At 39.5% G+C, this 22,002-nt stretch overlaps 1 long non-coding RNA gene across 1 annotated transcript; it reads right to left on the bottom strand.

Moving 5' to 3' along the window:
* Positions 1-216: 216 nt before the first annotated feature.
* LOC122018806 lies at positions 217-755 on the bottom strand. The gene is made up of 3 exons (XR_006121917.1): positions 681-755; positions 420-495; positions 217-238 (listed from the first exon to the last, which is right to left on the bottom strand). It is a non-coding gene; the product is annotated as an uncharacterized LOC122018806 (long non-coding RNA).
* Between the last annotated feature and the right edge of the window lie 21,247 nt (positions 756-22,002).

Genomic DNA, 22,002 nt, shown 5'->3' on the forward strand with positions numbered 1-22,002 from the left:
CCTAAACATATAGGTGACAAAAGTGAGATGGCAGTAACAAGGAGTTCATACCTGTTTAGTTAATATTCAGCAAGCAAACATGATAAGTACCATGTAGTGAGGGCAAGTCAGGAGGCCAAGGGCGCTTGAGCCTAAGTGGAAAGGAAGATGGATACATTGGAAACGTTGTTAAAGGCTCAATCTCCCAAAGAGAGACTCTTGGCTGCCTCTCTCTAGAAGTTGACTCATCCCAGCCAACCTACAAGAAAAGCCAGATTCAGTTTCAAGAGGAAGTGGCAAATTAGGAACTTAGCGGTGGCATTCAAGAAACATTAATGGATTGCAACACTTTTACATGTTACTATAAAAGTCAGAAAACGGTTATCACATGCATGGCAGGTTTGCTGAAGAGGAAAGTCAGAAAACTTCAGTATATATACCTTCACAGAGCGCCAATATGAATTTGGCCATCGGACAGGACCTAGATCACTTATCCTTGTGACAGTGCCCATATATCTAATAATAAAAGGACAAGGCAATTAGAAGCTACTATGCATTAAAAAGCCTGTGACAAACTAATATAGATGCTTTTAATATAAATAGGGGAAAACAATACTCAATTGCACATCAGATAGCTAATGGATGTTCCACCAGTAAAAAGAAAAATGCAACTCAGGAATGAGAAAGGCTACACTACCAACCTGCGCACACTAGACTCCTCAGTTTCAAATAGCATTCTAAAACGCATGCCGATGGAAACACGGGTGTAATATACTGCTTTGACATACTTATATAGAGGGATGACAAACTCTGAAGGGCTTGCCCTGATAGCAAAGATTATGCTCAGAGTTATAGCTCCTACAACAATAAAGGCAAAATTGTGCTGAAGCAATTACCCAAATTGAGTCTACAACTCCATTGATTGAACCAAACAGAAAGAGATGGTCAAATCGACTCTTTCTCTAAAAGCTTTCTTTTTAGATCTTTCAGAGCATGAACTATTTCTGGTTCTAAATTATGCTGAAGCAATTTTCCTTGCATGGAAGTTGACTTGGCAGAATCAAAAAAATGAATAACAGCAACTGATGGTCAATTATTTTTAGAACAGCTTGGCACCCGTGAATCTAATAATCAATATCTATTCATAGAACACAGCAATTAAGGCTCTTTATTTACCATAACAGACTAGCAAATAATGTCTAAGCTTCTTAATGCAGTCACCTCATTTTTTAAATTTCCAAATATGGTCCAGTGCAAACTTGTAATTTATGCTCTAAATCAAAATTATGATTCATCTATGCTAGCAGCATAGAGACGATAGAACAAAAACGCCAGCACTAAATAGAAGGTAGGCTCCAGCAGCAATTGATGAACTTGTTAGGGAGCCCTGGAGATAAGCTTCGGCAGTCTACAACGGCTGACAAATTGAAGGAATCCAAGGCCTTAGGTAATATAAAACCCCCTCTTCTCTTCTTCTTCCTCTTTTGTTCTCCTGCTCTTCTTGCTCTTCCTTTCCAAGTCAACCAACACCATTGCATATGATTTATATGTTGAAACCTGCTACTATGTTGCTTTTTCTTTATGAGAAAATTTAGTTAAACTCTTAACATTTTAGACTGGTTTATTTTAAAAATGTTAGCTATATAGGAGCTCAATCTCAATGGAGGTGAGGGAATTAACTTTGGCATATATGCTCTCACCAGGTATGTAGGTGTGCATATAACTACCAGGGAGATAAAATGCATTACTAGAGACGCAAAATAGAAACACGGCCTGTAAAGTCAATGTAGACAATGAGGATAATTTCTTGGAGAATGAAAAAGGCCCCATTTGGAACTGTTTCTTCTATGCTCTTTCTTCTTACAACTCAGGCCTAAGATCCAACACCAACTTCCTTCACAATTCACAAGATGACTGAAGAAGCTAGAGTCAAAAACAAAGCAACGTGTCATTCAACCCTTAGAATCCTTTTTTCTCCCTTCAATAGAGAAATCTTCTAGATAATAAACGCAACAAAAGCTACTTCAGAAACAAATGGAAATCAATGTCCAAACAATCAAATCTAGAAAGTTAAAAAAAACTCTAATTTTAAGCTTTTTCAACATTATAACCAAGTAATAATTTAATAAACAGCAAGATGAAATAAGTAGTAAACCCTAAATGGAAAAAGCAAGTTCTTCCTTCCGCATGTGAAAACAATAGGTCACAACCTGCAAAGCTAATACAAGATGGATCCGAGGATAAATTAAACTAAATGCAGCAGAGAAATCGTACAGATCTGGAAGTAGAAAAGAGAAATTACCAGACGGAACAACAAGATCGGAAAGGCAGCTCGATCTAAGGCACCATTGGACCAACAATATAATGAAAAAAAAACTCAAACACAGTAACTTTAAGCAAGAATCTGAAGATAAAAATAGCAGATCTAGAATCGTAGGTCCTTGGATCTCGACGGAAAACGCAAGAGAGGTACATTGCGGCGAAGAAATCGCCTAGATCCCGGGTCGAGGAAGGAAGTTTACCTCATCGGCAGGAAGATCCGACAACGACTGGATCTCGGGAACTCTCAGATCTGTCTCCGCAGAGAGCTTGTAGAGGAGAAGAGGGAGGTGAGGCTGAGTCAAGAGTGAAATGTTGGAGGGAAGAGTGAAGTGTATACGGTGGACGTCGCTCTAGGTTTAGGTTTGGAGGGAAGAGTGAAGTGTTGCAAATTTTGGCTAAGTATTGGTGGAAAAATTAAATTATTTTATTTTGGTTCATTAACACCGGGTTTTAAAAACTGCTGTTAAAATCAGTGTCTATTAATAAAAAAAGGCGCTCATAGACATCGCCTAAAAAATCGATGTCTATGAGCGAAAATATACGCTCATAGACACCGGTTTTTGGAAAAACCGGTGTAAAATACTCAAAGACATCGGTTTTTGCTTAAAACCGATGTTGTTTCTGTTGGGTTCTTCGGACCGCGAAAACCGCTTTTTCGCGTCGCGGAAACCCCGAGTCACCCAAAGCCATGGATCTCGTGCAAAGATTCGTAAACAAAATTTTTCGAAAAACCTTTTTCTTGTACGAGTTTGTAAAAACTTTAGATCTACACTAAAGTTAAGATCATTACCCTTGTAGCGAAGCCCTTCGCGTTCCCGCTTGTCCAAGATGTCGCCGGATCTCTAGTTGTCAAAGTAGACAACCTCTATATGTATCCACACGGACACAAGTAGAAGGAGATGACCAAAACACAAGGTGTGCTAGCACCAATGGAGTGTTCGGCCAAGGAATGGGAGAAGGAGAAGAGAGAGCACCCAAGGGAGAAGAAGAGTGAATGAAATCAATGAGAGGAAATTCAAACAACCCCTTAGCCATCAAGTGGCCGGCCACTCTAGGAGGTGTAACCCCCACATTAATTCCAATTAATGTGGAGACCATTAAGAGTTGTAACCCCCATGAGGTGGCACTCTAGGATGATGTGGATCAACACTATTGGTCCACATCTTGCCACCTCACTAAATGACATGGCAACAAGTGTAACCTCCTCATTTAATGTGGGCCGGCCACATTAAATGCTATGGAGGCTTGTAACTCCATGAGGTGGCACACATTGATGATGTGGAGCAATCCTATTGGTCCACATCTTGCCAACTCACTATTGATGTGGTAAAAAATCAAGTCAAACATGACTTTTTCTCTTCCTCTCAAATCAAGTCAAACTTGATCAAATCTCTCTCATGGTTGATCTAATCCAACCATATGATTCAAGCCAACTTAATATAATGAATCTAATTCATTAAATTAAGTTGATTTAATGAGTCATAATCTAAATTAGACTCATTGAATACATGAATCAACTTGAGTCCAACTCAATTAGCCCAATTTGGATTACTCTTAATCCAATATGATTCATCAAATGAATCTAATCCTCTTGGTTCATCATATGAACCAAATCTCCATCTAATTGTCCTTAGTGTGTGACCCTATAGGTTCTTGTAACGTTGACAATGCCCTAAACCCATTTAAGAGCATAAGTAATGAGCGGTATCTAGCAACACATCATTACTACCCAAGTTACAAGAATGTCGAGATCCGACATCACCTTGTGACTACCAATTGTGACTCCTCACAAAATATGTGACATTGTCCTTCTATCCTAGACATCTAGATTGATCAATATGAGGCATAGACCGTGTCATCCTCTAATCAATCTAAATCTTGAACTCCAAGTAGACTCACTCGATCAAATGAGCTCAACATCTCATGTTGACTCATTTGGGCATGGCCATGAACTTAGTGGTCTCACTCTATCAAGAATACCGATATCGCTCCCGTCATATGGGAGGGATAGATCCCATCTACATCACTCACATCCCTCTACATAATTCGTTATATACCCAGTAATCGCCTTTATAGTCCACCCAGTTACGGGTGACGTTTGACGAAACCAAAGTACATAACTCCTTATGTAGGGATCCATGGTGACTTCAGGTCAAAGGACTAATAGTCATACTAATAGCCACATGAGAAAGTATATGACACTCATATAACGATCCATGATACTTTCTCATGGCGGGTCATTCAGTATACATTCTCTAATGCATACCCATGTGTCAGTTTGATATCTCTATATCCATGACTTGTGAGATCAAGTCATCGAGCTGACCTACATGCTAGTCTTATTGTATTAACATTGTCCCTGAATGTTAATACTCGACTAGGAATGATTTAGAGTAGTGTTCCCTATATCATCTCACTATCGATTCAACCAATCGATTGATATAGGTAAGAACCTTTCTACTCTAGGACGTTACTATACTTATTTTATCTGGCACTAATACAAATAAGCATAATAACCAAAAACCAAATGCCTTAATATATATACATGAATATGATATACATGAGTCCATACAATCATCAAATGATTGGCTCTAGGGCTCTAACTAACAATCTCCCACTGGCACTAGTGCCAATCAGTATAGGCTCTAAGGCCTAATGACCTAGTGTGACTATCATGCTTCCTCTGTGCCATAGCCTTGGTCAAGGGATCTGCGATGTTAGCCTCTATAGGTACTCTGCAAATCTTCACATCTCCTCTATCGATAATCTCTCGAATGAAATGGAAACGTTGTAGAATTGCTGTGAACTCTGCCAGCTCATAGCACTACCATTCAAGCAAAACACGAACCTCGACTGTGATCTTTAATCATCCTGATCGGTCTGGAAGCTAGCATCACTGTAGCCCTTTACAGCTAGCTTATCATTGCCTCCATATATCAAGAAATATTCTTTAGTCCTTCTTAAGTACTTAAGAATATTCTTGACCGCTATCCAGTGACTTTCACCTAAATCTGACTGGTATCTGCTAGTCATGCTCAAAGCATACGAGACATCAGGTCGAGTACATAGCATGGCGTACATGATCGATCCTATGGCTGAGGCATAAAGGATCTGATCCATGCGGTCTCTCTCCTCTCTAGAAGAGGGACCTTGAGTCTTCGAAAGACTCATGCCATGTGACATCGGCAGAAATCCCTTCTTGGAGTTCTGCATGGCAAACCGTAGGAGTACCTCATCAATGTATGTACTCTGACTTAGGCCAAGCAATCTCTTAGATCTATCTCTATAGATCTGTATCCCAAGAATGCGGGATGCCTCACCTAAGTCCTTCATTGAGAAGCAACTCCCTAGCCAGGTCTTGACAGACTGAAGCATAGGGATGTCCTTCCCAATGAGTAGTATGTCATCCACATACAATATGAGGAAGACAACTATGTTTTATACAACCTTCTTGTAGACACAAGGCTCATCTTCGTTCTTGATGAAACCAAACTGTTTGATCGCATCATCGAATCAAAATTCCAGCTCCGAGAATGGCCTCTAGCCATTTCTCGGAATCTGGTCTCATCACAGCTTCCTGATAGGTGGTGGGCTCATCCTCTATGAACACAATGTCATCATGATCAGACAAGAGAAATGAGTATCTCTCAGGCTGACGACGTACCCTATCAGACCTGCGAAGAGGTATGTCTACTTGAACTGGTTGTTGTTCCTCAACTCCTTGTGGAACAATATCATCCACAATACTTTGTGGTTCCAGTTCAACTTCCATCAAGGCTCCAGTGCTATCGTTCGCATCTTGAACTTCTTCAAGATCAAAGGTACTCCCACTAGTCTTTCTAGAAACAAAGTCCCTTTCTAGAAAGACCCCAGTCTTTACCACAACTACCTTGTGCTGACTGGGAATGTAGAAGTAATATCCCTTAGTTTCCTTGGGATATCTAATGAAATAACACTTGTCGGATTTGAGTCCTAACTTGTCTGAGACTTGACGTCGTACGTAAGCCTCACAACCCCAAATCCTCATGAAAGACACCTGGGCATCTCTCCCAGTCCATATCCTATATGGTGTCTTTATCACGGCCTTGGATGGAACTCGGTTGAGAATGAAAGCTGCCGTGTCTAGAGCATATCCCCATAGATATGTTGGAAGATCTGTGTGACTCATCATAGATCGTACCATATCTAATAGGGTGCGATTCCTCCTTTCGGATACACCATTCCATTGTGGTATTCCAGGAGAAGTGAGTTGGGATAGGATCCCACACTCAGCTAGATAGTCACGAAACTCATGGCTTAAGTATTCACCACCTCGATCTAATCGAAGTATTTTAATACTCTTGCCAAGCTGGTTCTGTACTTCATTCTTGAATTCTTTGAACTTTTCAAAGGATTCAGATTTATGTGTCATCAGGTACACATAACTGTATCTACTGAAGTCATCAGTAAATGTGATGAAGTCTATAACCGCCTCTAGCAGCGACATTGAAAGGGCCACATACATCACTATGTATAAGTCCTAACAAATCAGTTGCTCTCTCACTGTGCCCACTAAAGGGAGTCTTGGTCATCTTGCCTCGTAGGCATGACTCGCATATCTCATATGATTCAAAATCAAATAAGTCGAGTAAACCATCCTTATGGCGCTGGGATAAGCGCTTGTCATTTATATGACCTAAGCGACAGTGCCAGAGATAGGTTTGGTTCAAGTCGTTCGATTTGAACCTCTTGGTACTAATGTTATAGATAGGGCTCTCAAGGTCCAGAATGTAGAGTCCGTTTATCAGAGGTGCACTACAATAGAACATATCTTTTAAATAAACAGAACAACATTTGTCTTTTATTATAAAAGAGTATCCTTTCTTGTCTAAACAAGAAACTGAAACTATGTTCTTAGTTAATGCATGCACATAACAACAATCGACTAACTCTAGTACAAGCCCAGAGGACAGAGATAGAAAGTAAATCCCTACAGCAACAGCAGAAACCCGTGCTCCATTGCCTACTCGTAGGTCCACCTCGCCCTTTGTCAATGTCCTGCTATTTCTCAGTGCCTGCACATCAATACAAATGTGAGAAGCACATCCAGTATCTGTAAGACCGTTAGATTCGATAGAGGGGGGGGGGTGAATATCGATTCGAAAATCTCGAGTTAAAACGCAGCGGAAAAGTAAGGAAGTAAAGAAATGAACACGGTTGATTTTTACTTCGTTCGGAGCCTGTGACGACTCCTACTCGAAGGCCCGTACTCCTTGAGTACCTTCGTTGGGCAATTCACTAGCAATTCAGATAATTACAATTTACGTACAAATATTGCTAATGAAAAGAAAGAAAACAAAGCTAACCGACAAACAATGAATTAAAAGGAGAGCCGGAGTGAGTCGTCGGAGCTTTGTGAACGTTGTTGGAGCGCAGAGCAGCAGAGTGATTGGACTCAGAGTTCTCAGAAGACTGATGTGTTGAAGCTCCTGCCTGGGGCTTCTTTTATATGCCGCCCGGCGCTGGATCCCTTCCGGCGGAGTGTGACGAACACTCCCAACCAGATGCTCCAGTGTCAACGCGTCGTCCGATAAATTTGCCTCGCGCTGGATCCTTCCAGCGCCGGACTTCCGCCCGGAGCCATTCCGCGCGCCCTGAACTTCCTGCAAAACAGTGTTAGTCCGAGGCAAATAAACCCTGCAGCACAGTTAGCACATTTTTACAGATACGCTAAGTAATAAAAATTAGCATCAAGAGTATGACTTAGATTCCGTCTTTCCGAGACCGGAATCTAGTCACGATCTCGACTTAGATATCCGAAATGGATCTAAGCCGGATCGACGCCTAATGTCCCCTTCCCGGGAACGCGTCCTCACAGTCACTCCCCTCCAGTGACTTACCTCACTTACCTGCCAGACGTCCGGTCAGCCCGTCGACCCGTCTGGACTTCTCGCCAAGCGTCCGGTCAGCCCGTCGACCCGCTTGGACTTCTCGCCAGCTATCCGGTCAGCCCGTCGACCTAGCTGGACTTCTCGCCAAGCGTCCGGTCAGCCCGTCGACCCGCTTGGACTTCTCGCCAGCTATCCGGTCAGCCCGTCGACCTAGCTGGACTTTTCCTGCACACTTGATCAAAGTGTCAGACAACACAACTAACTTAACCTATTTGTCATTCATCAAAACCTGAGTTAGACCGTTAGTGCTACCTGCACCAACAATCTCCCCCTTTTTGATGGAATGACAACCTGGTTAAGTTAGTGAAAGCATATGTACGAAACAACATGCATTTGTGTGGTTTTAAAGTTAGTTTGTGTTTTCAAATTGGTTTAGCTAACTTAACCACCTAACCCTTCTCCCCCTTTGGCATTCATAAAAAAGTAAGCAGGGGTAAACAAGCATAGTGTAGAGTAATAAAAAGTTTGGTTAAAAAATAGTCAAGTTGACTTGGGGGAGTTTAAGCTTTTGAAAATTTGTTTAAAGCATTAGCTATTAGAAAGCTATCTAAGTTTTCATTTTCAAACACAAGTTTTCAAAAACCAGAATTCCAAAACTAAGTTTGAAAAATTTATTTTTTAACACTAAGTTTGTAAACGATTTAATTTAAAACTTAAGTTTTGACAGTGATTTAAGTTTGAAAAAATCTAACTTTCATAATTTTTAACACTTGAGTTTTTGCAAATCAAATTTCAGTTTGTAAATATTGATTTTGAACTTTACTTTTAGTTTTCAAAGGAGTTTGGTAGAACTAATTTTGATAAAGTAAAATAATTAAATCTAATTTTCAAAAATCAAAATTTTAAAGTTCAAAGGTACTAGTTTCAAAACCATTGTTTAAAATACTTGAAAAGTTGAGTTTTCAAAGACTAAGTAAAAAGGATAAAAAGTTTGTGATTTAAAACAAACAATTTTGAAATTTTTTTCACAATTTTAAGCAAGTTGATATTGAAAATTAATTTTCAGAATCAATTTTCAATAAAAAGTAAAACCCAATTCTTAAAAACAACTTAGTTTTATAAGAGTTAGTTTTCAAAAGTAGGTTTAAGAAATTTTTAGGAGAACATTTTTCAAACAAGATTTAAAATATTTTATATAAAGGAAAATTTTTAATTAATTCCTCCCCCTGAACCTGACATAACTTTAACCAGCTGTCTAACCAATTAGGTACTAACTAACTATCAGAAGATAGTAGCTTTCACCTGGTTAGTCAGATAAAGTTAATTATAATTAGTCAGTGTTTGACTTGACTGATGAACTTTAATCTGATTAATATCTGAATTGTATTTAACATCCAGACTTATGTTGATGCACTGAAATAAGCATCTTAAGTCTAGACAGTTGGCCTATGCATCTCACCCCTTTCTATGTTTATCAAACACAAGTAAGGTAAGCCTAAGATGTTGGTGAGATGCTCAAGAACTAAACCTATGGGTACATGCTTTCTAAGGATTCAAAACTAGTCTAAGGCCAAAACTATTTTTGAAAAATCTAAAAATGGAAAGTTTTGAAAACAAACAAGTTTAACCTATAATTTGATAAAACCATTTTTGAAAGTATTTTGAAATTTCCTAGTCTATTGAGCACATTCCCAATTGTCGTCGTAAGTTGCTAAATTCACTCTCAGGGAGTGGTTTTGTAAAAATGTCAGCTAAATTTGATTTAGACTCAATGTACTTGAGTTCAATATCACCTTTAGTAACATGATCCCTGATGAAGTGATGCCTAACTTCAATATGTTTGGTTCTTGAATGATGTATAGGATTCTTGGTTAAGTTAATCGAACTTATATTATCAATTAATACTTTTACATTTGTGATATTTAAGTTGAAATCTTTTAGAGTATGCATCATCCATAATATTTGTGCAACACACTCGCCTATAGCTATGTATTCTGACTCAGTTGTAGATAGTGCAACACAGTGTTGCTTTCTACTAAACCAGCTGACAAGGGATGGACCAAGTAGTTGGCATCCACCACTTGTGCTTTTGCGGTCTAATTTGCATCCGGCATAATCTGAGTCAGAATATCCTATTAATTCGAAGTTGGTGGTCCTAGGATACCAAATTCCTACATTTGTGGTTCCCTTGAGGTATCTAAAGATTCTTTTGACTTGAGTCAAATGAGATTCTTTAGCACAGGTTTGGTATCGAGCACACATACTAACTGCAAATAAAATGTCAGGTCGGCTTGCAGTTAGGTAAAGTAGACTACCTATTGCGCTCCGATAATGTTTTAAGTCTACTGATTTTCCATTAGGATCATCATCTAGGATTGTGTTGACGACCATAGGTGTTTTTATTTCTTTAGTATTTTCCATTCCAAATTTTCTAAGTAATTCCTTAGTATATTTTTATTGATAAATATAATTTCCTTCATTTGTTTGTTTGACTTGTAACCCTAGAAAATAAGTCAATTTTCCTACCAGACTCATTTCGAATTCGTGTTCCATTAGGTTTGTAAATTCATTTAAAAACTCTGAGTTTGTTGAACCAAAGATGATATCATCTACATAAATTTGAGCTATAAAAATATCTTCTTTTATTGATTTCACAAATAGTGTTGGGTCAATTTGACCTTGGTTGAACTCTTTAGAGGTTAAGTAAGAGGTTAGTCTTTCATACCATGCCCTAGGTGCCTGTTTAAGTCCATATAATGCCTTTTTTAATTTGTAGACATAATCAGGGTGTTCAAGGCTTTCAAAACCTGGTGGCTGACCTACATAGACTTCTTCTTTTATCAATCCATTAAGAAAGGCAGACTTGACATCCATTTGGTATAGTTTGAATCCTTTATGAGCTGCATAGCTTAGTAACATTCTAATGGATTCTAGTCTAGCTACTGGGGCATAAGTTTCATCGTAGTCAAGCCCTTCAACTTGACTGAACCCTTTGGCGACTAACCTAGCCTTGTTCCTAGTAATTTCTCCAGTTTAACTTAACTTGTTTCTAAATACCCATTTGGTTTCTATTATTTTCTTATCGTTAGGTGGAGGTACTAGGTCCCAAACTTCATTGCGCTCAAATTGAGCTAATTCTTCTTGCATAGCTATGACCCAGTCTGGGTCAAGTAGAGATTCAGCTACAGTTTTGGGTTCAATGTTTGAGATTAACGAGATTTGACTTAGGTTTCTGAAAGATGACCTAGTTTGGACCCTCAGGTCTGGGTCACCAATTATTTGATTAGTAGGATGGTTTGGGTTGACTCTTATGGTTATAGGAGGTTGACTTTCTTGTAGTTGTTCTTCTTCTTCATGATTTTGGGTTTGGTTTGTTCCTCGAATTGATATGTTCGTGAACAGAGTCAACTGGTTGAGGTTGGGCTTGTTCTAGGTTTTGATTGGATTCTTTGAATTTTATATTGGTGGTTTCCTCAATTCTTAAAGTGACTTTATTATAAATTCTGTAGCCTCTGCTATTCAGAGAGTAACCTAGAAAAATTCCATTTTCTATTTTGGAAGTGAATTTGCCTAAGTGTTCTCTAGTATTTAGGATAAAGGCTGGGCAACCAAATACCTTAAAGTATTTTATATTAGGTTGTTTGTTGTAATATATTTCAAAAAATGTTTTATTGTGTTTTTTGTTTAGTGTTGTTCGGTTTTGTACATAGCAGGCTGTACTAACAGCTTCTGCCCAGAAATATTTAGGTAAGTTGTATTCATTTAGCATAGTTCTCGATGCTTCAAGTAAGGTTCTATTTTTCCTTTCTACAATTCCATTTTGTTGGGGAGTTTTAGGGCAAGAAAATTCATGATGGTAGCCATTTTCAAGGCAAAATTTTTCAAAATTATGATTTTTAAATTCTCCTCCATTATCACTTCTGATTCTTTTAATTTTTATGCCTTTTTCATTTTCAATTTGTTTGCAGAAATTTGTAAAAATTTCAAAGGTTTCATCTTTATTTTTTAAGAATTTGACCCAAGTGAACCTAGAATAGTCATCTATTATAACTAAACAGTATAGACTTCCATTTATTGATTTAACTCCATGGGAGTCAAATAGGTCTAAGTGTAAAAGTTCTAGGACTGAGTTGGTTTGGGATTCATTAATTGGTTTGTGGGTAGATTTTGTTTGTTTGCCTTGTTGACAAGCATTACATATTGTTAAATCTAAGTTAGGTAATTTTGGTAAGCCTCTAACTAGACCATTTAATTTACTTATGTTTCTGAAATGTGTGTGTGACATTCTTCTATGCCATAGCCGTGTTTCTTCTTTTGTGTTAAATAACACTTGACTGAAGAAGTGGTTAAGTTAATGGCATAGATATTGTCTTTTCTAAAGCCTTTTAGGCTTATAGTTGGATTATCTAGATGTTTGATCAAACATTCTTTGGATAGAAATTTTACCTTATACCTAGTGTCACATAATTGACTTATGCTCAGGAGATTGTATTTAAAATTTTCAACAAGTAGAACATTTGTAATTATGAAATCTATTTTTAATTCAATATTACCTATACCAATTACCTTGAGTTTACCGTTGTTTCCAAAGGCAACTGTTCCTAGGCTTTTGTAGGTTAATTGAGTGAACTTGGTGTGATCTCCAGTCATATGTTTGGAGCAACCACTGTCCAAAATCCACTTGGTTTCCTACAACAAGTGGGATTTTTATGTTAGTCTTAGTTTATCAATTTTTAATCAATCATTATTTAAGTAAAAAAAAATCTTAATTTTAAAATTTTGAAATTAATTTAAGTTTTAAAATTAATTTTTGAATTTTGACAATAATTTGAGTTTAAAATTAATTTAGGTTTTACAATTTTGAAAATTTGAAATTAATTTAAGTTTTACAATTGAAATTTTGAAATTAATTTTTAAGTTTAAAATTGAAATTAATTTTTAAGTTTTATTCATCTCACCCGATCTATATTATCAATCAAGGAATCCTAGGATTTTGTGAGATGAAATTAGTTTGATTACAGAGTTTTGTTTTAACTTGTGTTAGATTCAGACTTAGCTTTGGTTTCCACAAATAGGCATTCTTCGGATAAACTTCTGAGCTTGGTGAGTCACAAGGACATCATTAGAAGTAACCAACCTTTCAAGGTTTTCCGAATAGTCCTATCTACGGAACTTAGTACTAAATCTTGGTCTAACTGGTTAGGATTCGTTTAAGGGTAGCTTCGGTCAGTTCCACTTGGCCAAATGCACCAGATCGAAACCATATCTTTCTAGACATGCGATGCCCAAGTTTCCCTAACGTACTATCATCCAAAAATTTCACCAGTACCATGTTTCAAGTTAAACTTGGTCTCTTTTTAACTAATCCTAATTACCCTGCCGGGTTAGTTTGTTTTGGGTTACCCTGTCGGGTAGGTTAGTTTTGGAGGTGCCTCCCCCTGAATTATTGGCCATTAATTTAGATTTTGGGTTTGTGTCGATTCTTTTTATAGTTGTAATCAACTTGGTGATAATCTAAATTTTGTTGAGTTTTGAATTTTGATTTTAATTTAGATTTATATTTTAGTTTTTGATCTGATTTATTCAAGTTTATATAATGTATTTTATCTTTAGGTATATAGAATTGATTAAGTCCTACTTGCGTGGTTAAGCACGCTTTCGGGACCCAAGCTTGTTTAGTTGCTTTGTGTTGGATTAATAATGATTTAAAGGTTTTGTTTGAGTTTGACTTATATCCAAGTCCGGTTTTATTATAGCATGCCTTTTGGTTATTTAGAATTAAATCTAAATTTTTAGATATTGTTGTGAATTTTTCCAACAATTCTTTCAACTTATTAATTTCATTTTTTAATGATAAATTCTCCTCCTCAAGTGTTCGATCTTGAGTTGGATTCGAATTTTTTAATTGTTCCTTGAGGTTTTGATTTTCCTCAAGAAGCGATTTATTTTTATTTTCCAATTTAACTAATTTTTTATTTAAACACGAGATAATTCTAAAGAATTTACGATTTAAGTTTAGGTATACCTCTTCGGAACCTTCGGAAACGAGTACGGACTCGTGGCTCGATTCGGGTTCGGACCCGTCTTCCGATTCCTCTGATTCGTCTTCCGTTTCAGCTTCGCGAGCCATCAGCGCGAGGTGACTTTGGTGCTTTTGCCTTTCTCCTTCCGATTCGTCCGAGGAGGAATCGTCCCATGTTGCTTTGAGGGCTTTCTTCTTTGTTGACTTTGGTTTGTCAAGTTTCAATCTTGGGCATTCGTTCTTGTAGTGCCCCTTTTTGTTACATCCGAAACATGTGACATTTCTTGAGTCGGCTGGCGAACTGATCTTCTGAAGATCCTGTTTGCTGAAGCTTCTCTTTTTCCTGGTGAACATTTTCCTTACCAGGTTCACCAGGTGTTCTTCGTCTTCAGAGTCTTGATCGGAATCTTCTTCAGATTCGGAAATAAAGCTACACCTTTCTCGACCCCGGCGTTAGTTTGCTCATGAAGTTCTAATTCACAGAAGAGTTCATCCAATTTTAATTTAGATAAATTTTTTGAAATTTTGTAGGCATCTACGATTGATGCCCACAAATTGTTTCGCGGAAAAGCATTTAACGCGTACCTGATTAAGTCTCGGTTCTCCATTTGGTGGCCAATCGCGTGGAGACCGTTGAGGATATCTTTGACCCTCGCGTGGAGCTGACTTGCCGTTTCTCCTTCCTGCATTTTTATATTAAAAATTTTATTTAACAGCAAATCTCTTTTTCTTACCTTCGCATCGCTTGTTCCTTCGTGCAGCTCGATCAGTTTATCCCAAAGCTCCTTAGCGTTTTGATGCGGTCCGACTCGGTTCAGTTCTTCTCGTGTTAGTCCGTAGTGTAGAGTATTGATGGCTTTGTTTTCAATTGATGCCTTTTTCTTTATATCATTTGTCCAGTCTTCAGGGTCTACTATGTTCCCGGAGTTGTCTACTGGAATTTTGTAAGCCCTTGTGACGCTCATCCATTGGTCGTAGTCTGTCTTCATGTAGACCTCCATTCTTCTTTTCCAGTATGAAAAGTCATCCCCGTTGAATAGGGGAGGACGTACTGTGCTGAAGCCTTCTTGTTGAGACATCTTATCCTGCACACACTAAATTAACTGGAAAAAATCCCAAGACTTCGTCTTGGATTAGCAGTGCGGGAGAAAATAGAAACTCTAAGTTGGTGTTGTACCAATTTAGATTTTAAATGCAACGAAAAAAAATCTTCCAAAAAGATAATAATATCAGTTTGGAATTGAAAAAAAATGATTTCACCCCCTGTCTGATTGGTGGTTGCACCAAATCAGAGCGGTACCTGTTCTGATACCACTTCTAAGACCGTTAGATTCGATAGAGGGGGGGGGTGAATATCGATTCGAAAATCTCGAGTTAAGACGCAGCGGAAAAGTAAAGAAGTAAAGAGATGAACACTGTTGATTTTTACTTCGTTCGGAGCCTGTGACGACTCCTACTCGAAGGCCCGTACTCCTTGAGTACTTTCGTTGGGCAATTCACTAGCAATTCGGATAATTACAATTTACGTACAAATATTGCTAATGAAAAGAAAGAAAACAAAGCTAACCGACAAACAATGAATTAAAAAGAGAGCCGGAGTGAGTCGTCGGAGCTTTGTGAACATTGTTGGAGCGCAGAGCAGCAGAGTGATTGGACCTCGAGTTCTCGTAAGCCGATGTGTTGAAGCTCCTGGGCTTCTTTTATATGCCGCCCGGCGCTGAATCCCTTCCGGCGCTGGAGTGTGACGTAACACTCCCAACCAGCATGCTCCAAGTGTCAACGTCGTCCCTGGGATAAATTTGCCTCGGCGCGGAGCCATTCGGCGCCGGACCCTCCTCCTACCCGCAAAAGCAGTGTTAGTCCGAGGCAAATAAACCTCGCAGCACAGTTAGCACATTTTTACAGATACGCTAAGTAATAAAAATTAGCATCAAGAGTATGACTTAGATTCCGTCTTTCCGAGACCGGAATCTAGTCACGATCTCGACTTAGATATCCGAAATGGATCTAAGCCGGATCGACGCCTAATGTCCCCTTCCCGGGAACGCGTCCTCACAGTCACTCCCCTCCAGTGACTTACCTCACTTACCTGCCAGACGTCCGGTCAGCCCGTCGACCCGTCTGGACTTCTCGCCAAGCGTCCGGTCAGCCCGTCGACCTAGCTGGACTTCTCGCCAAGCGTCCGGTCGACCCGCTTGGACTTCTCGCCAGCTATCCGGTCAGCCCGTCGACCTAGCTGGACTTTTCCTGCACACTTGATCAAAGTGTCAGACAACAACACAACTAACTTAACCTATTTGTCATTCATCAAAACCTGGGTTAGACCGTTAGTGCTACCTGCACCAACAGTATCTAATATCCAAGATGTAGAAATAGATAGATTGACTTCTATAACATATATACCTGAAGTGGAAGTCTCACTTCGCTTCTTCTTAAGATCCTCCAAGTATACCTTGCAGTTCCTCTTCCAGTGCCCGGTCTGACTGCAGTGGAAGCAGGTAGAATCCTTGGCGACCCCTCCTTTAGGCTTCAATGCCTTGCCTTTGCCCTTGGTTTGGGACTTTCCCTTACCTTTGGGCTTGCCCTTGCCCTTGTGCTTCTGGACCATCAGAATGGGCTTAACCTTCTTAAGGTTAATCTCAGCAGTTCGTAACATACTAAGTAGCTCGGGCAGTGGCTTGTCAATCTCGTTCATGTTATAGTTCAGAACGAATTGACTATAGCTATCTGGCAAGGACTGCAAGATCAAGTCAGTGGTCAGCTCTTGGCCAAGTGGGAACCCCAGTCTTTGTAGGTTCTCTATGTACCCAATCATCTTGAGTACATAAGGACCTACGGGAGCCCCGTCTGACATCTTGCACTGAAACAGTGCCTTAGAGATCTCAAATCTCTCATGCCTCGCTTGTCCTTGATATAGTTGGCGAAGATTCTCAACCATATCATAAGCGCCCATCAACTCATGTTGCTTCTGAAGCTCAGAGTTCATGGTCGCGAGCATTAGACAGGACACATCTAATGTTTCATCTTGATGCTTCTTGTAAGCATCCCGGTCAGCTCGCGTGGCAGTGGCAGGAGGAGCAGAACGTACAGTTTACGTTCCTGAGTGAGAACTATTCTCAAGTTCCTGTACCAGTCCAGGAAATTCGCTCCGTTGAGCTTGTCCTTCTCAAGGACAGATCGCAGGGAGAAGGAATTCGTGTTCGACGTCATGGTTATCTACAATAGAAAATTTGCAGAAATAAATATCATATTCTTTAAAAATCATTTAATTAGGCCTTTAATTAAATGATACTCCCACTGAATTCTATAATTCTTGTGGGACAAGATCCACATCATACTAACCCTTGAGTTAGCTTTGGCTAATACGCCCAAGGCTTAGTATGATCGGTAGGTAACGATTACCAATTACATCTCTATGCAACTCTTGTTTATAGAATCAATATCCGCATTTATATTAAAACTCGAGTTAGCTTTGGCTAATCCGAGAGTTAATATAAACGTGATTTTGTCCTACCTTTCCAACTATTGGAAGAATGCCTATAGTTGACTCGATCCAACCGAGTAACTAGGAATACTCAATCTAATTGAGTTTGTATTCACCCATGCGTTGATAGGCGGGACCAAGATTGTCCCTCCGTACCCTACCAAGATAATATGTATTGCTCTGCTTTGGAAGATTCAACAATACATGTGATCGAGGTAGTGATAGGTATCACGGCACGGTTAGGCATTTAGAGTTGGTTCGATCTAGATCTAATCTAATCGAGAAGGATGCATCTTGTGCACGACTTAGATCTAATCTAATCGCAAGGGTGCATCATGTGCACGACTTAGATCTAATCTAATCGTTAAGGCACTAATTAATTAATTAATTATTAAACATGCATCAGATACATAACAATTAATTAATTAATCTATTTGTGATTTAGTCATGGCCCTACTACGATCTTCTCAAGCCAATGAGAAGATCGAATGGTCAACCTAGGGTCAACAGCTTCTCCAAGCTCCTCCCTTTGACCACCTTGTGTTGCTCGTGCCCGCCTCGGAACTCCGTCTCGTGTGGACCCTTCACCGCTCCAATTTGTACATTACAATTTGAAACTCGAGTTATATTCGAGTCTAAATCTAATTTACAACCAGAATAAGAGAAAGACACGACGCGCAGGCCGTGGGAAAAAAAATAAAAATACAGCACACATAATCATATGACGGTACGCAGGCCGTATTATGAATTACAACACAAATCCAATCTTATTGGGTAATTTGGGACATGACTATCACAAATTAATATATAATTCAAAATTATATATTTTTCATAATTTTTCTATAATTTTTAAAAAATAAATTTTTTTTTTACAATTTTTATGAGTAAAATTTCCCGGCGGTCTCGTTTAGTGGTTTCGGGCGCAATCGCGGAACGGATCCCCTTGCGGGGCCCAGGGGCAGCACCCCTACCCGCGATCTAACCATTGCGAGGGTTCCTTTGCGATCCAACAGAGCCTAAACCCGCTGTCCCAAAACGATTTGGGTCGAGACATTGCCGTTTCGGAAAAATCTTCCTGACGGGTTCGTTTTTAGCGATTTCGGGTGCAATCGCGAAGCAAATTCCCTTGCGGGGTTAGGGTCAATGCCCCTACCCACGATCTAACCATCGTGAGTTGCTCCTTTGCGATCTAATGGCACCCGACCCCGCTGTCCCAAACGGATTTGGGGCAAAACGAAGCCGCTTTAAAAAAACTTTCCTAGGCGAAGCCTACAAGTGCCGAGACACTTGTGCTTCGCTTACGGAAAAATTACTCATAAAACTCTAAAACTCAATTTTACAGAAAATCACAGAAGGTATATTTTCATAAAATACAAACGAACTCGTACAAGTCTTTGCACGTGGCTCGATACCACTGTTGGGTTTCGCTTTTTCGCGTCGCGGAAACCCCGAGTCACCCAAAGCCATGGATCTCGTGCAAAGATTCGTAAACAAAATTTTTCGAAAAACCTTTTTCTTGTACGAGTTTGTAAAAACTTTAGATCTACACTAAAGTTAAGATCATTACCCTTGTAGCGAAGCCCTTCGCGTTCCCGCTTGTCCAAGATGTCGCCGGATCTCTAGTTGTCAAAGTTGACAACCTCTATATGTATCCACACGGACACAAGTAGAAGGAGATGACCAAAACACAAGGTGTTCTAGCACCAATGGAGTGTTCGGCCAAGGAATGGGAGAAGGAGAAGAGAGAGCACCCAAGGGAGAAGAAGAGTGAATGAAATCAATGAGAGGAAATTCAAACAACCCCTTAGCCATCAAGTGGCCGGCCACTCTAGGAGGTGTAACCCCCACATTAATTCCAATTAATGTGGAGACCATTAAGAGTTGTAGCCCCCATGAGGTGGCACTCTAGGATGATGTGGATCAACACTATTGGTCCACATCTTGCCACCTCACTAAATGACATGGCAACAAGTGTAACCTCCTCATTTAATGTGGGCCGGCCACATTAAATGCTATGGAGTCTTGTAACTTCCATGAGGTGGCACACATTGATGATGTGGAGCAATCCTATTGGTCCACATCTTGCCAACTCACTAGTGATGTGGCAAAAAATCAAGTCAAACATGACTTTTTCTCTTCCTCTCAAATCAAGTCAAACTTGATCAAATCTCTCTCATGGTTGATCTAATCCAACCATATGATTCAAGCCAACTTAATATAATGAATCTAATTCATTAAATTAAGTTGATTTAATGAGTCATAATCTAAATTAGACTCATTGAATACATGAATCAACTTGAGTCCAACTCAATTAGCCCAATTTGGATTACTCTTAATCCAATATGATTCATCAAATAAATCTAATCCTCTTGGTTCATCATATGAACCAAATCTCCATCTAATTGTCCTTAGTGTGTGACCCTATAGGTTCTTGTAACGTTGGCAATGCCCTAAACCCATTTAGGAGCATAAGTAATGAGCGGTATCTAGCAACACATCATTCCCAAGTTACAAGAATGTTGAGATCCAACATTACCTAGTGACTACTAATTGTGACTTCTCACAAAATATGACATTGTCCTTCTATCCTAGACATCTAGATTGATCAATATGAGGCATAGACCGTGTCATCCTCTAATCAATCTAAATCTTGAACTCCAAGTAGACTCACTCGATCAAATGAGCTCAACATCTCATGTTGACTCATTTGGGCATGGCCATGCACTTAGTGGTCTCACTCTATCAAGAATACCGATGTGGCTCCCGTCATATGGGAGGGATAGATCTCATCTACATCACTCACATCCCTCTACATAATTCGTTTCATACCCAGTAATCGCCTTTATAGTTCACCCAGCCACTGGTGACGTTTGACGAAACCAAAGTACATAACTCCTTATGTAGGGATCCATGGTGACTTCAGGTCAAAGGACTAATAGTCATACTAATAGCCACATGAGAAAGTATATGACACTCATATAACGATCCATGATACTTTCTCATGGCGGGTCATTCAGTATACATTCTCTAATGCATACCCATGTGTCAGCTTGATATCTCTATATCCATGACTTGTGAGATCAAGTCATCGAGCTGACCTACATGCTAGTCTTATTGTATTAACATTGTCCTTGAATGTTAATACTCGACTAGGAATGATTTAGAGTAGTGTTCCCTATATCATCTCACTTTCGATTCAACTAATCGATTGATATAGGTAAGAACCTTTCTACTCTAGGACGTTACTATACTTATTTTATCTGGCACTAATACAAATAAGCATAATAACCAAAAACCAAATGCCTTAATATATATACATGAATATGATATACATGAGTCCATACAATCATCAAATGATTGGCTCTAGGGCTCTAACTAATAGTTTCACCGATGTCTATGAGGGTTTTTCTTGTAGTGAAGAGTCCAACTTTCTAAGCCCATTCGTCCAAAAGCCCAATTTGAAACTCAATCTTATTTTTAATGGATTCGGATTCAATCCCTAATGGATCTACTTTCTCAATTCAGATCCGTCAACCTGTTAAGAAACCCCTTTTCTCACGTGACAACACAGTAGGCACTACTCTCAAAGGACCTCTTCCTCGCGATTTTCTGCGGCGACAAGCTAGGGCTCGCGACAACTTCCCCCTTCCTTTTTCCTCACCACCGGTCGACGACCCCTCTTCTTCTCTCCACTACCGCCGGTCGGCCATCCACAATCCACTCCTCAGCTTCTTGATTCCGAGCGACGACGACAGCGAGCACAAGTGGCGGGAGCAGCGAGTTTCGACAGTAATTCCAATCATCCACCTCGCTGGAGGGGTTCTCCAGTGTGATCTCCACCTTCTAGCTACTTTCTGGCACCTTCACCGCCTGGGATTCAGGCGGTAGGGCAAGGAGGCAGCAACGACGATTCATCCCCTTTCACAGTGCATTCATTCCAGTCCGTTCAACTTCCAGCGAAGGGGTTCTTCATCGGAAGATTCGTTCATCTCCATCATTGTCGTCGAAGCAAGCTGTCCACCAATTCTTCACTACTGACCACTGGCTTTGGGGGTTCCAGAACTGGGTCTTTCATATGACGGCGAAGGGTAGTCCTTGTAATAGAAGTTGAGGGTGAATTGTGGTTGGAACACTTAGTTTAATTATGTTCATTTGTGTTTGTTAATTTAGATTGAATGCTTGTATTGAGTTTAATTCCATGTTTGAGTTGCACTAATTTTGCTTAATTTGTTTCTTGCATAGTAGGTGTTCGGTGAAATGTCTCTTTAAATAGTTAGGTTCAATTTGTTGGGACCGATGTATCCGCTAGAGGGGGGTGAATAGCG

The sequence above is a fragment of the Zingiber officinale genome, chromosome 9A (assembly GCF_018446385.1).
Source record: "Zingiber officinale cultivar Zhangliang chromosome 9A, Zo_v1.1, whole genome shotgun sequence".
NCBI classification, from domain to species: domain Eukaryota; kingdom Viridiplantae; phylum Streptophyta; class Magnoliopsida; order Zingiberales; family Zingiberaceae; genus Zingiber; species Zingiber officinale.